Source organism: Hippopotamus amphibius, chromosome 5 (assembly GCF_030028045.1).
Source record: "Hippopotamus amphibius kiboko isolate mHipAmp2 chromosome 5, mHipAmp2.hap2, whole genome shotgun sequence".
NCBI lineage: Eukaryota > Metazoa > Chordata > Mammalia > Artiodactyla > Hippopotamidae > Hippopotamus > Hippopotamus amphibius.
This window is the reverse complement of record NC_080190.1, coordinates 59,391,134-59,407,008: the sequence shown is the minus strand read 5'-3', so window position 1 is coordinate 59,407,008 and position 15,875 is coordinate 59,391,134. Positions and strand designations below refer to the sequence as shown.

The window sequence follows — 15,875 nt, the reverse complement described above, 5'->3', positions numbered from 1 at the left end:
ATTCATTCAACGTGTGCAGGGCTGGAAGGGACCTGTGAGTCATCTGACCAAATCTTTCCCATCCAGTGTCAATGGGCTCTTTGATTCTAAGAAACAGAAATTGACTCTAGCTAACTGAAGCAGTTGTTTTAAAAGAGAGGAAAAAAAGAAAGTAAAGAACTTACGAGGAGATGGGAAAGCTCATAGAATTGAAGAAAAGCTGGAGACCTGGGTCCCTGACAGGATAGGTTCCAGAGATCTTAGGAACAAAAACCCCTGGGCAGTGTCTTGAGGGTTACACCCCCCTCAGCCCCCACATCCCATTCCCCATCAGTGGAAAACGTGGTGCCACCTGATATCACTGTTTGGGTGGAATCAAGAGTTGACCCTCAGATAACGCTGAGACTCCCCTTTCACATCAGAATGCCCTGTGTGGCTTGCGAACACAGATTGCTGGGCTCTACGTCCCAAGTTTCTGATTCTGAGGTAGGACTCCAGGATTCTGCATTTCTAACAAGCTCCTAAGCAGGGCTGGTGCAGCTGGTCCAGAGACCATGCTGTGAGAGCCACCACTCGGGGGAAACCTAGCCTGACTTGTGTGTCCCTCTGAGATGGGGAGCCCAGGGCTCCTTGAGAAATAGTTCCACCAAGGCGGTACTCAACGGAATCAGCAAGTCCCACAGGGTTGTCCTCAATGGGATTCCCAAAGTAAAGTCAGGATACTGTGACTAAAAGGGGGGATGGATGTTAGCCAGGCAGGAGAAAACACAGATGTGCATTATTCAGGTATCTGGGGAAGGTTCTCAGGCTTTGCTGCGTAGGGTGGGTTAAAAATTCACCAATTACATCACTGCTCTTCATGAGGCTGATGACCCTCCTTGCAATCCTGAAGGAGAACAAGTCCACCCCCCCCCCACCTCCCATCAGGCAGGCAACAGGTTTATTGCAAGCCTAGTATCTGCCCCGCCTAATGTTTTTATTGATGATACAGTAGCAAAAAAGGCAAACACCAGCTCTCATGGAACTTTAGGGGGTAATCTAAATGAAACTTAGTTTGACAGATAAGGTCTCTACAGCATGCAACAGTGAGGTGATCACCTCCCTCATTCTGTCCAACATGCTTCTATTGATATGGCCTGAGATGATGTTAGGTTTCTCGGCAGCCACATCCTACCACTGGCTTATTACCATTATTCAGGAGTATTTAGTGAACACTTGCAGTGCATCCAGCCCTGTGCTGTACATCCCAGGAGTGCAAGACAAGCAAGAGGCCAGCCTCAGTCTCTCCTGGGCTGCCATTAGTCTTGCTGAAATGCTGCTTAACTGGCAACCAGACAAGATCCCCCAGTCCCACACTGGATACCCAAGGAGTGATGGTCACCTATCCCATTAGGAACACTTGGACCCTCTGCATCAGCAAAACCCAGACTGGGAGGCAGGCCCCACAGGCAGGGCATCTGCCACCGCATCTCTGTGGTGTAATATGGAGCCTGGCGCTCTTGAGCCTCCCACAGCCACCGCAGATGGGGGCTCCCCCTGCCCCTCTCTTGACGGGGTTGATGAATGGTCAGCTCTGAGTCAGCAGTGGGGGCAAGAGCTGAAGCAGCAAAGAACCCTGAGCTGGAAGATCCATAGCAATCACCTTAGTCCAGCCATCACATTTGACAGAAGACCCTGGGGCGAAAGGTCAAGGTCACACAGTTCACAGATGACACATTTGACAGTTCTGGGATCCAGAACCCAGGTCCCCTCCTGTTCTAAAACCCAGAGCTCTCGACTACACCATGGGAAGCAGAGGCGGTGCGGCAAGGGACAGACAGAGAAAAGGGGGCACATTTACTCATGAACTAGTCCACTCAGGAGACAGATCTGACCTTATGGTGCCCAGGTTTCAGAAAAATAGCACTGAGCTTCCTGGGTTGTAATAAGAGCTAACATGTGCGTGGCGCTTACAACTTGCCAGACATTGCTCTGAGAACTTTGTAGATATTCACTCCTCACAATAACACTATGAGGGATGCTATTACTGTCCCCATTTCATAGCTAAGTAAACTGTCACAGAGAGGCTGAGGAGGTTGTCCAAAGTCACACAGCCAGTGCAACTAAGCTGGGATTGAAGCCAGGTAGTCTGGTGAGCAGACTTGCTGGGTTGCTGCGGGTGCCCCAGCAGGCCCGAAGAAATCCTCGGGGTGCCCCTGGGCTCTGGCTTCTCACAGCCATTTGGGAGCTGGCTAAGCTTTCTAACTTGAACTGTTGCTGATACTGCAAAGTACCTCAATAAATACTGGCAATAATAAAATTTTTGTTTGTTTTGCTGGTTGACTAGAGAGCTCTCATATAGAGCCAAACCGCAGTGTTTTATGTTTCTTAAGAGATATAGAGAGGTGGGATAGGGAGGGTGGGAAGGAATCACGGGAGGGAGGGGATATGGGGATATATGTATAAATACAGCTGATTCACTCTGTTGTACAATAGAAACTGGCACAACAGTGTAAAGCAATTATACTCCAATAAAGAGCTTAAAACAGACAAAAAAGATATAGAATTGGCCCATCAATATAGTGTATAAGCGTCATTTATTTTCTTCTCATCCATTTCCTACTACTCATGATACTCTGAGGAGTTGCATTTGACCCTAAACTCAAGGAGTGGCCCCCTCTGTATCCTAAATGAGCCCCGGGATGATGGGTCCCACTCATCAACACTTCCTAGCCTGGTGCCAGGCCAGCCACTACAGGACACCAGCAGATCAGATATGATCTCTGCCTTCTATGAATTCACAGTCTCCTAGAACCACTGAGTGCAAACAACAGTTACAACATGACTCAGCGCATGGTACTGCAGAATGGTCCAAATGCTTTGGTTACAGAAAGAAAGAGAACCTACCTCTTGGGAGAGCAGCAGGAAAAGAAGCTAAGGAGACTGGGGTTTGATCGCAGCTCAACAGTCTGGACAGTGTCAGAGAGGGTGAGGAGACACTGGAAGGCTCGAGGTTGGGGTACAGTTTAGAAAGACCACTCTTCCAGATGCACAGAGGTGGGGAAGGACCAGGAGGAGGGAAACCAGTTAGGAGATGACTATAGAGTCCAGGTAAGAGACGAGGATTACACTAAGGCACAGGCACTGAAGATGGAAAAGAAACAATGGATTAAGGGGAAAAAATCAGAGGTGATGTAAATGGGGCTTTTTTTCTTCTGTGGGGTTCACTTCAGCTTCAGGTTCATTTGCCATAAAAACAACTTTGGATCTTACTCCAATCGTGCCTGAAGAATCACAGAAACCTGGTTTTTAGTTTAGGTGACTTCAAGCTTCTGGGAAACACAGTCAGATCAAGGACCAGAGTTCAAATCATGTCCATCAGATCAGTAGACATGCTCTCGAGCAAGTCACTTCCATTCTCGGAAAGTCAGCCACATCATCTGCGAAGTGAGAATCAAGGCTTCTGCCTCTGAGCTTGTTACGGCCTCAGCTCACTTGGGCGCTGATATGGTCTCATCTCTTTTTATCTTTCCTAACAGCAATAACATCAGCCTGCACAATTTCCTGAGCACTTACTATGTGCCAGGCGCTATTCTAGCATGCATTAACTCATGTAACCCTCACAACAACCTCAAGAGATAGGTACTATTATTATCATCATTCTGCATTTAAAGAAACGGCAGCAGAAAGAGATGCAGTAACTTGCCCACTACTCATAGAGGCAGAACAAGGATATGAACCCACGAGAGCCGCCTACCATAACTGCCTAAGCACCCACCTACCCTTCTGTACAGGAAGTCCAGGCTCTCCCTCTGGAGCCCTCCCTCCTCCCCTGCACTAAGAATCCTGCTCCTTGCCTCCTGCTTCCTGGCAGCAGGTGGTGCCAGCTCTCTGCTGTCATTGCTAGATGCCGCCACGAGGTGTCGCTATTGAAAGTCAATCCTACAAGGTTGGTGCAGGTTGTGAGTGGTGGCCTGCTCTTACTGGCTCAGGCTCCTGTCCGAACTACGGTGGGGTCCCAGGCTAGGGCTCTGAGACTTCACGTCTTCTCTAGTTCTCATCTATGTGCTTAGCTATCGCTTATCAAATCACTCTGGGGCTGGGGGGCTCTGAATCCAACAAGGCTTCCAGACTCCCCTTTCCTTTCTGGCCAGTCTCTTTTTGGATCCCTTGGGGTTCTTCCCTACCAGAATGCCATGGGCAGGGCCATGTCATTTGACTTCACTAGGTCTCCCTAACTTCAAGTTTCAGGGAGCCACTGAACTTAAAGCCTAAAAACCTTTACACACAGAAGCACCCCTCTCCACCTGCCCCGAGGCAACTTGTACAATTTGGTTCACCCCCTCTGAGACTGACCAAAAGAGAGAAGCAGCATTTTCTAAACACACACACACACACACACACACACACACACGCACACTCAAAAACAAAACAAAACAAACAACATGCCCTGTTGTACCCTTTCCTGGGGTAATGGGCGTCAGCTCCCCTCACCTATGCGTAGCTAACAGGGTTCCAGTGACTGCTGTCTGAACAAAAGCCTACTCCACAGCACATGTTCTGTTCACTGGCAGGCAGAAGTGCTGGAAGATTCTTTCTCTAACTATGTCTAAAGAGGTGATTACATACCTTAAGGCTGTTAGGAACCCTCTCCTACACCAAGTAAAAGCTTCCCACAACAGATGTTAGGGCAAGCCCTGGGGCCACCAAGACCACATGGAGTGTGTTGAAAGTTTCTTTGTGGAGTGACTTCAAAAGGCTGATGAACGTACTTTTCTGTCCTGCGCAGAGAGAATCTGAGGCTGAAATCTATTATAAACACAAACCTCTTCATGAAACAAAGAGTCCCAATACCAGTCCTGGGCAAGAGAAGGGGAATGCCACAGAAAATCAGGTGTATCCTTAAGTATAACTATGACAAGCACAGCCAGATTTAGCAAATAAAAACACAAAATATCCAGTTAAATTTGAATTTCAGATTAAAAAAAACCTGCAACACTTGGGACATACTTTCTCTAAAAAATTATTGGCTGTTTGTTTGAAATTCAACTTTAACTAAGCATCTGGTATTTTATCCATCAACATTAGTTTTGAAGTATAACCATGATCAGAAGTAAATCCAAGTCCTAAGAAAGCAAAGGTCAAAGGTACTGAACAGGTCAACAGTTAAAATTCATTTGGCTACTATAACAATGACCAAACTTTTTAAAATTTTAAAACAGTGGTCCTTTAAGCCTGGCTACACATTGGAATTAGCTGAGAATATTTTAAAATATAGATATATAGATGCCCGTGACTGTCCCTGAGGATTCAGTTTTTTAAAAATATTTATTTACTTATTTATTTGGTTGCACTGGGTCATAGTTGCAGCACGCAACCTCTTTAGTTGTGGCATGCAAACTCCCCGTTGCGGCATGCATGCGGGATCCAGTTCCCTGACCAGGGATGGAAACCGGGCCCCCTGCATAGGGAGCATAGAGTCTTAAGCACTGTGCCACCAGGGAAGTCCCTGAGGATTCATATTAAACTGAATTCATATAAATTTGCATTAAAACATTCGTGTTTTAAGAATTAATAATATTGCTATGAAATAGGCAATGCTAATGTGCAAACGGAGTTGAGGACCATTGTCTTAAAGAGTTGTCTGTACCTGCCTACTCAGCTGAAGACTTTCCTGAAGTGGTAAAGGAAATAGGACTGATGCACTTCATTTGCAATTATAAGCTTCCTTAAACTCATAACTCACAGTGGGTTCACACTGACAATAGCCCTAAATGTCTTGAGGAAAAACTGGCAAAGAGATAGGTCAGCTTACTAGTATTTCCTGTTGTAAAAATAACATTTCTAATCATATTCTTTGTTCTCAGAAATTCCACTTTAGGTATAAATCCTAGGAAAATATTCAGCAGTCCAGACAAATAGTTGTATGCAAAGAGGCTAATCATACTATAATAATGAGGAAAAATTGTGCTTCCTGTAAAAATCATTTCCCTTTAGCCTGAGAACTTCTTTTATGATTTCTTGTAATGAAAGTCTACTAGAGCCAAGTTCTCTCAGCTTTTTTCTGTGGGAAAATGTCTTTAATTTTTTTTTCATTTTTGAAACATGTATTTTGAATGTTTTTTTTTCTTTCAGCATTTTAAAGAAGACACTCCACTGTCTTCTGGGTTCTACTGTTTTTGATTAGATGTCAGCCATCATTCTTATTATTATATCCTTAAATGTATGTGTCCTTTTTTCCTGACTATTTTTAAGATATTCTCTTTAATTTTGGTTTTCAGCGATTTGACTGTGATGAGCCTTGGTATGGTTTTCCTTATATTTATTCTAGTTGGGTTTTCATGGGCTTCTAAGATCTGTGAATTAATATATTAGTATTTCTCGTTAATTTTTGGAAACTCTCAAGCACAATCCCTTCAAATATTCCCTCTGCCCCATTTTCTCTCTCCTCTTTTTGAGAGACTCCAAATATGTATATACTATAGTGTTTTATATTGTCCTATGGTTCTCTGAAACTCTTCTGTAACTTTTAAAATTTAAATTCAATTTAATTTTTCTCTCCTTATGCATTAATTTGGATAAATTTTATTAACTGTCTTCAAGTTCCTGATCTTTTCTTCTGCTATACCTAGTCTGCTGGTAAGTCCTTCAAATAAAATTTTCATTTCAGTTCTAGAATTTCCATTTTATTCTTTTATAGAGTTTCAGATTCTCTGGGGAAATTTCCCATCTTTTCATTCATTTTGCCCATCTTTTCCAGTAAACACTTCAACACAGTTATAATACTTAAAGATATTGTCTGCTGACCCAACATCTGGGTCATTCTTGGTTCTGTTGCTATTGGCTATCTTTTCCTCTTGATTATGGGTGACATCTTCCTGCTTTTTCACATGTCTTCTACCTTTAAATGTGTGCTCACTGGTAAAGAATTGGTGGACATGTGTGCCTCAAGGGGTTCTCTCTCTATCCTCCTTCCTGTCCCTGCTGCTGTGATGTACTCAGTAAAGACTTAGAAGAAAAAACAAGAGGTGAGTGCTCCAAAAGAAATCTCTGTCCATCCTCATTTCCTATCCTTCACCTTCACCAGGCCAGGGCCCTACAGATAAGAATTGGCAGATAGATGCCATTTAGAATTTAAGTTTGGGGAGGGAGGAGGATTTTAACACATCATGCCTGCACATGGAAATTTCAGCTTGTTCAGCTAGTTTCTCAACGCATTTTCAAAAATCCCCTGTCTGTGGTGGGTCTGCTCTTCCATCCACCGTACCTCTTTGATGAAAGCAGCCTCATGTCTCACTCTCCTAGCAAGGGCTCTTTCCACTCTGGAATCTAGTTCATTTTAAATTCTGATGGATTTTTAACAACTAAAATTCTGCAGTTCATCCAGCTTACTTGCATTGTCACAAAGAGAGTAATGATCTCTTGCAAATTTCTATATCCTGGAAATGGAGGTCCAAACATTTTTCAAAAACACTTATAAATTGAAAATACAGAGAGAAAGGGTGAGAAGGAAGCCTCTGACACCTAGAGACTATAAGATTATCCATTTCTTCTCTATATTTAATTGCTAAATTGACTCAGGGAAAACACCCCCAGGTCACTTGGCTAGGTCTGCATCCCTGCTGAGAAAGTCCAAGAAGGCTAATGTATCAAATGCCCACTGCTCAAAAACATCTGCCTTTAAAAGGCCACCTGTTTTAAAATGGAATGTGGGAGAAATGGAGTAAAAACTAATTTGCTCTTACTTCACCAAATAGGATTTCTGATAGCATTTTAAATGCCCTTTAACCTTATTTCAATATATTTCCACTTCTTAATCCTGCTGAATTGGAGCCAAATCCAGAAGCCCATTTCTCTAACAAAGCTGATGAAAATGAAGAGATAGTTTAACTTAATGCACACCAAAAAAACTTGGGTACAACTAGAGTTTATGCCATTTCACATGAAGAAAAATAGAAGAGGAAAAGGAGGCTGACATGAGAGACCTTTTGTAGCAACAACTTTTCTGAAGCAGGAGAGAGAATACAAAATCTGAAACACAAGCCTTCTTACTCCAGAACACTCAGTCAACTGTTCAAGGTCTTATCATGTAGAAGGATACAACTGATCGATTCAGTTTGAAATTACCTAAAAATCCACACTTCATTGGTTTTAAAGAGTCCAGAATTTATGGTCACAAAACCCTTTTTAACATCTGATGAGGAGGCACAATGGAGGGGACTACAGCTGCTCGGGTTTTGAAATTTTCCAGTGCCCTCCCAGGAACAGATACAATTAGGATTGTAAAAGAAAAAGAGATTGTAGAGTAGGTGAAGCAGTGCTTAGAAGGAGGAAGGTCCACAAGCTATCATCTAAGCTTCCACAGTAAGAAAGTAAAAAGAGGGGACTTCCCTGGCAGTCCAGTGGTTCATACTCCATGCTTCCACTGCAAGGGGCATGGGTTCGATCCCTGGTCAGGGAATTAAGATCCCACATGCTGCATGGTGCAGCTTAAGCCCAAAATAAATAGAGGAAAGTAGAAAATGAAGATAAGAATAGAATAATGAAATAGAAAATGGACAACTAGTAGCAATAAACCAATTAAACCAAAAGCTATCTTTTAAAAATGTGAAAAAAATTGATAATCCTCTAGACTTACCAAGGAAAAACACAAATTATCAAAATCAGAAGTTAAAGAGGAGGGCTTCCTAGGTGGCACAGTGGTTAAGAATCCGCCTGCCAATGCAGAGGACACGGGTTCGATCCCTGCTCCAGGAAGATCCCACATGCCGTGGAGCAACTACGCTCGTGCGCCCAAAAAAAAAAAAAAAAGAAGTTAAAGAGGAGCCAGAACTACAGCTCCTGCAAACATTAACATGATAAAAAGGAATAATAGGAACAAATTTATGCTCCCAGATTCACCAACCAAATGAAATTACCTGTTCCTTAAAAGGGCCAAATTATAAAAACTGACATAAGAGAAATCATCTAAATGATACTATATCCATGAAAAAAATTGAATTCATTTGGGGAAAAAAAAAAAAAGAAAGAAAGAAGAATAACAGCCTGGAAGGCTTCATTGGTGAAATCTATCAAACATTTAAGAAGAAAATAGCACCAATCTTACACTAACACTTTCATCAAAGAGGTGAAGGGAGCGTTCTCACATTGTTTTATGACGCCAAAATTATCTTGATAAGAAAAAAAGCTATTGTAAGAAAATTAAACAATAGGCTAATATCTCTCATGACCATACTCATGACCATAAATCTTTAACAAAACATTAGCAAATTGAATGCGGCAAAATATAACGATACTCCTTGTGACTTAGTGGAGTTTATCCCAGGAATGCAGAGCTGGCTTAACAGTTGAAAAAAATCAGTGTAATTCCTGACATTAACAGAATAAAAGAAAAATCATGATCACCACAAGAGACATAGAAAAACACTTAACAAAATTAAACAACTGTTTATGATTAAAAAACACTTTCAGCAAAATATTGGAATAGAAAGAAACTTTCTCAACCTAATAAAAGGCATCCAGAAAAAACAAACAAAACTATAGCTTCTGCATGTGAAGAGAAAAATAAGTTGAGGGAGGAGAGAAAGTTGCCTACATAAAGAATAGGACATTCCCCAAAAAAGTAATTCTAGTCCCAGAGAAGACAAAAACATTTCATGATCACAAGCCACTTATGATACTAAACACTCAAGTGAAGAGACAAAATCTGTAGATTAAACAATCATTGTAAGGATTGTGAGAAGCGGGTTTTAGAAGCAAGGAGCAACAAAGAATCAAGGAGCAGTACATTACGTGATACATATTCTTAACCCACCAGACACAGGTTGAAAATGTGCAGATTAATGGGCAGATTGGCAGGAAGGCTATCCAGCGTAAACCTCAGTTAAGCCACTCCTCTCAACCTTCCTCTGACTTAACTAGAGAAACTGATGAAGCTGCTATTGAAACAGACTAAAATGAAGGTGATGGCGAAAGTAACATATCTGTAAGAGATGAGGAAACTTCAGGGAAAATGTCTAAGGAGCCAAACAGTAAAGTAATGGGGGAAGCAAAAGAGCCTGGACACAGCGGCAGTCAGCCAGACAGGCTTAGCAGGAACCAGAGTCAAAGCAGCCCCAGTGTTAGTCCAAGTAGAAGTCATAGACCTTCTGGAAGCCCAGCCCAAAGCTGCAGAAGCAATGGCATCGCAAACTGTACAATAATTAGGAATGAACTTAACAAAATGGGTACACAAGACCTTTGCATATCAAAATACTGCAAAGCATTGCTAAGAGAAAGTAAAGAAGACAAATAAAGGGATATGCCATCTGCATGGGTTGGAAGACTCAGTATTGCTAAGATGTCAGTTCGCTCAAAATTCACCTACAGATTCAACATAATCCCATTCAAATTCCAGCAGATTTATTGGTAGAACTTGACAAGCTTATTTTAAAAGTTATAAGAAATGCAAACAATCTAGACTAGACAGAAAACTTTATAAGAGAAGAATAAAGAAGGAGGACTTACACTACCTGATTTCAAGTCTTCCTACAGAGCGATGGTAACCAAGATGCTGCAGTTGATCAATGATTTCCATGAGCGTGAGTTCACTGCTGTACTTTGTTGGCTGTAAAATCAGTTCCTCGGTCAGAAGCAATGCAAGGTGAATAAGATATTCTGTGAGCGCATGGATACTAGTTTGGGAAAAAATGTTGCAGGCAGGAAAAGCAAATCCATATCAAAAGTAAGTGTCTGTGGGGCTTCCTCGGTGGCGCAGTGGTTGAGAATCCGCCTGCCAATGCAGGGGACACAGGTTCGATCCCTGCTCCAGGAAGATCCCACATGCCACGGAGCAGCTAAGCCCGTGCGGCACAACTGTTGAGCCTGCGCTTTAGAGCCCGTGAGCCACAACTATTGAGCCCATGTGCTGCAACTACTGAAGCCCACGCACCTAGAGCCCAAGCTCTGCAACAAGAGAAGCCACGGCAATGAGGAGCCCATGCACCATAAAGAAGAGTAGCCCCCACTCACCGCAATTAAAGAAAGCCCATGCACAGCAAAAAAGACCCAACACAGCCAATAAAATTAATTAATTAATTAATTAATTAATTTTAAAAAAAAAGGAAGTATCTGTGTCAGTGAGATTAATATACTGCCCCTCACATGTTGGAGGTGGTTCAGTGATTCTCCCGAAGAATGGTACCAATGGTGGGGACTCAGTGTTGGTCTCTGCTGTTGGAGGGTTGGCCAGTCAGCAGTGACTGTAGACGGAAAGGCTTTAGGAGGTGGTCAGTCCATGTTGTTGAGCCTACACACAGTCTCTGCTGCCTTGGCTACTTTGATCATGAGGCCTTTGGGCATGGACAGAGGTAGTGGGGAAAGAAACTAACGTGCAGAGAACAGATGATTTTATCCACCTAATTATCACAATACTTCTCTTAGGTGACTATTGGGACACAGATCTTCACATTCTGTGGTCATTCAAAGAGATCTATCCACACACCTCTTCCCCAGAACCTTCTCATTGTGATCATTTAACTGTGTCCTTTCCAAGTCCCTGACCAGCCAGCCAAACCATTAGCCACTGCCCATGAATCAAAGTAGGTCATACCTCTGGTTATATCTAATTCCAGACAAATGAGTAGCCAGTTGCACTGGGTGAAGTTCTGCCCACTGGAAGTATTTTCCTCCGCTACTGTCCTCCAGGACCACATTAGAATGGCTTCTTATTCAGATCTCAGTACAAATAAACCAACTGCAAAAAAGACATTCATGAGAGATTGTAAATGGAATGTGCATTGATACTAGATTTTATTAAGACAATATTATTGGGCTTCCCTAGTGGCACAGTGGTTGAGAATCCACCTGCCAATGCAGGGGATATGGGTTCCATCCCTGGTCCGGGAAGATTCCACATGCCACAGAGCAGCTAAGCCCGTGTGCCGCAACTACTGAGTCTGGGCTCTAGAGCCCACAAGCCACAACTATTGAGCCCATGTGCCACAACTACTGAAGCTTGTGCGCCTAGAGCCTCTGCTCCGCAACAAGAGAAGCCACTACAATGAGAAGCCCGCATACTGCATCAAAGAGTAGGCCCTGCTTGCCACAACTAGAGAAAACCTGCATGCAGCAACGAAGACCCAATGCAGCCAATAAATAAATAAATAAATAAGTACAGACATTTTTTAAAAAAGAAAATACAGTATTATTAATTCATTAGATGTGATAATGAAATGGTAGCATGTTCTATTTTTAAAAAGTCCTTATCTGTTGGAAATATATTCTGAAGTATTTGAAGTTTTGTAAAAAGATAAGATGTATGGGGGATTTTACTTACAATTTCTCACGGGAAAAAGGGATAACTCAATGGAAGAATGATAATTGTTGAAGCCAGGTGATAAGTACACGCGGGTTCATTAAACTGTTTTCTCTGTTTTTATATGTGTTTAAAATGCCACATAATAAAAAGCCTAAAGAATATTCTAATGAAAGCTATAGATAACCTCCTCTTATAAATGTACCTAAGAATGTAATCTAAATGTCACCTTGTCTCACCAGCCTATGCCCTAAAAATAAGATTAAATTTCTACTCAGACCCAACTTATGATGACTGTAAGCCACTCACCCATCCCTGTACCCCAGGAGCACATTCTCACCCTCTCCGGAAGAACTCCATTATTCCAACAAGTCCTCAAAAGGGTTCCACATATTAGACCACAAACTAGGCTGAAGCTGACAGCCATCCCTCAGGCTCTGCTATTCTAGTTCCCACTTGTCTACATCTACTGCCTGAGAAGCTGCTTAAAGAGGCTTAGTCACTGCTGTTGTTGACAAAAAGAAAGGCATAGGAAGCATTCCAAATTAAAGGAAACTAAAATACACATTAAAGGAAACTAAATGCAACATGTGCTCCTGAATTGAGTCCTAGACTCCGGGAAAAATGACTATTAAGTCATTATTGAGACAGCTGAAATTACCAAAATATGGACTGTGGATTAGATGATAGTATATTAATGTTAAATTTCCAGATTTTTATCATTGTATGGCGGTTATGTAAGAGACTGTCTCACACTTCGCAAATACACACTAAAGTATTCAGGGTGTAGAAATAAAGCATATACATTGAAAATTCTCCCCCTCAACCCAGCCTCTCAGCCACACATATCCCCCGCCTCAACAGGCAACAAATATTTACTCTTGGATACATCTACCCAGAGGCGTTTCATGCTTTTGCAAGCTAACACATGGTCTAACATCTCTTTTACACCAAAAAATGAGAGCATTGCTTACACTCTGTTCTACACTTGCCTCTTTCTTAATATATCTTGGAGATTGTTCCATATCAGAACGTGAACCTTCTCCTCATTATTGTCTACAACTGTGTAGTATTTCACTGGGAGATGTACCATAATTTATTTAGGAAGGCTCTACTTTATGGACATTTGGCTTATTTCCAATCTTTTGCTGTCCTTTATTAAGATCTGCAGAATAGCAACCTTTAGGGAACCCAGTAGGATTTGGGAACACAAGCATATAACAAAAGTATGATGTTAATATGGTGATAATTTTGTCAGGGATTATATTTTAAGTGGTTACTAATTAATGCAAAATTTTATGTTATTAACCAGGGAAACAGACTTGAGAATGAATGATTGGTGGGTATGAAAAAACAAGAATGTGGCGGGGGAGGAGTCAATGTTAACAGCCCTCCGTCTTACCCATTAAACCTGTCCGAAAGAGCATTTTAATACAAAGGGATTTTTTTCCCCAGAACTCTATCAGATACTGGACACAATAAGCAATGATCAAGAATAGTAGTAGAGGGCTTCCCTGGTAGCACAGTGGTTAAGAATCCACCTGCCAACGCAGGGGACATGGGTTCGAGCCCTGGTCCGGGAAGATCCCACATGCCTCGGCGCAGCTAAGCCCATGCGCCACAACTACTGAGCCTGTGCTCTAGAGCCCTGAGCCACAATTACTGAGCCCATGTGCCGCAACTACTGAAGCCCAAGCACCTAGAGCCCATGCTCCGCAACACAAGAAGCCACCACACTGAGAAGCCCACTCACTGCAACGAAGAGCAGCCCCTGCTCACCACCACTGGAGAAAGGCTGCATACAGCAACAAAGACCCAACACAGACAAAAATAAATAAAATAATAAATAAATCTTAAAAAAAAATTTTTTTAAAGAATAGTATAGAGCCACTGATGATGTTGTTGTTATTGTGTCATTAATGAAAGTAATGACACGATGAACTAAAAAAAGAGTAGGATTTGGGGTTTGTTAATAAAAGACCTGAAAACAATTAATGGCTTAGAGTCACAACAACAAATGAAGTTGCCTGTCACTTCACCCTGCCAAATAAGGCTGTTCGGAAGGGGAGGAAGTTAACGAACACTTAGAGAGCAGGGTGACGTGTGTACATCCTATCTATACATACGCGGAGTCTGGGGTTGTCGGACTTGTGGTTGTTGTTGATAAACATAAATCCTGTGCCCATTTTTATCTTCAGCATTTTTCCTTAGGTTCTGAAACTGCAAAAGATGGTGACTTAATTCAACATAGATTTGGACAACATCCCAGAAACCAAAGAACACATGTGCCACTCATCCTGACCTAAAAGCCTCTCTCCTTCCAGGACTCCGAGTCCAGCATCTGTCTTCCCTCACAGACTCACCCCCTCCTTTCCCGCTACAGGGGCCTTTTAGGGTTTTCACTCCTCCAACTGGACAGTTAGCTGTTTGAGGGCAGGACTACCACATCATAACCATCTAGGCTGTGCAGACTCCACTACTCGAGCAGGTGGGGGGCAGCCCCCGCTCTCCAGACGCGGCCCAGCAGAGGTTCCACCCACAGCATCCACTGCCTGGCGTCACAGTGACGGTCGTGTATGTCGCTGTATCTACGCTGCCAGTGGTAGCGTTGATATCTCCACGGAAGCAGTTTTGGAATGTGATTTAGGGCATTGTGTCTGAGTGTGAAGCCACCAAGCCTAGTTTTCTGGCTTTATTGGTCCGAATAGGCGAGGCCATTCCAGAAAACAAACCCTGACCTCATAGCAGCTCACACAGTGAGGTTTATTTCCCAATCGCACGCAGGTCCATGCAGGCTGGGCACCTCGGTGGGGCAGCACCCGTCCAGGCGGTGACTTGGGGCCCACCTGCTTCTACTGTGTGGCTCCCCTGTTCCAGATGCCCTCTCACAGGAGGGTGAAAACCAAGGGTCTGGAGAGAACTTTTAGGGCCAGGCCTGGAAGTGCTGTACGTCACGTCACCTGCCCCCATGTTTCACTGGCCTAACTGAAAGGCAGGCTGAGAAACACTGTCTTCCTGAGCACTTAGGGGCAGAGATGGGATCGGGAGTGTCCAGCCAGAACCCACCCTCTCAGACACTTCATGAGCCCCCCTTATCTTTCAGAAATCTGTTTTACAATTTTCCCAGCCAGGCTTGGTTTCTCTACCTGCACCTGATCTCCCCGACTGACAGACCAATTGGAGGCACTGGTAGGGGTCAAAGGCACAGACCTGAGCACCACTCCAGGCTCCTGCCCTACTGCGTGCTTTAGTAAGCAGACAGGACTCCTCCGAAAATTCCAGTCTGAGTGTCTGCTTCAGGAAAACGAGCTTCTCCAGGCAGGATGCTGTGTTCTCTTTGAATTCATATAAGTGCTGAGCCCCTAGAAAGGGCCCCCCCAGGACCTGAGTATGTCATGTGCTCCAGGAAACCTCCCTGCCTAAGTCCAGACAAGCTTCTCTCTCTCTCTCTCTTTTTTTTTTTTTTTGCCACACCACACAGCTTGCAGGATCTTAGTTCCCCAACCAGGGATTGAATCCAGGGCCATGGCAGAGAAAGCACTGAGTCCTAACCACTGGACCATCACTCCCCCAAGCTTCTCCTTTTAAAGTCCTACCTTTGGGAGCTGGACTTGAGGCCAGC

The 15,875-nt window shown here is 43.2% G+C and overlaps 1 long non-coding RNA gene and 1 pseudogene across 1 annotated transcript; one reads left to right on the top strand and one right to left on the bottom strand.

Moving 5' to 3' along the window:
* Positions 1-8,723: 8,723 nt before the first annotated feature.
* LOC130854223 (E3 ubiquitin-protein ligase RBBP6-like) lies at positions 8,724-10,252 on the top strand (annotated as a pseudogene).
* Positions 10,253-11,612: 1,360 nt separating this feature from the next.
* On the bottom strand, positions 11,613-15,532 carry LOC130854361 (uncharacterized). Its single transcript, XR_009053996.1, has 3 exons — positions 15,464-15,532; positions 14,380-14,467; positions 11,613-11,692 (listed from the first exon to the last, which is right to left on the bottom strand). It is a non-coding gene; the product is annotated as an uncharacterized LOC130854361 (long non-coding RNA).
* Positions 15,533-15,875: the final 343 nt, after the last annotated feature.